The sequence below is a fragment of the Cystoisospora suis genome (assembly GCF_002600585.1).
Source record: "Cystoisospora suis strain Wien I chromosome Unknown contig_6625, whole genome shotgun sequence".
NCBI classification, from domain to species: domain Eukaryota; phylum Apicomplexa; class Conoidasida; order Eucoccidiorida; family Sarcocystidae; genus Cystoisospora; species Cystoisospora suis.
The window spans coordinates 5,915-6,148 of record NW_027159412.1 but is presented as its reverse complement, the minus strand read 5'-3'; positions in this window follow the sequence as shown (position 1 = coordinate 6,148).

Below are 234 nucleotides of genomic sequence, written 5' to 3'. Positions count from 1 at the left end.
AAAGATACATAGATAGATCGATTGTATGTCTTTCTATATGTCTCTTTCTATCCGTTCATTTATCTATCTGTCTATATGTATGTGTTTATGCGTATATAGATATAGATCTATAGGTATTTGTATAGGGAGTCTTACACGCCTTATGGCTGTAGAGCTTCGATGTGACGGGAGAGAGAAGGAGGTCTTTTCTACTTCTTATCTCTTTCTTTACTTCTTCCTGCTTTCAACTATACA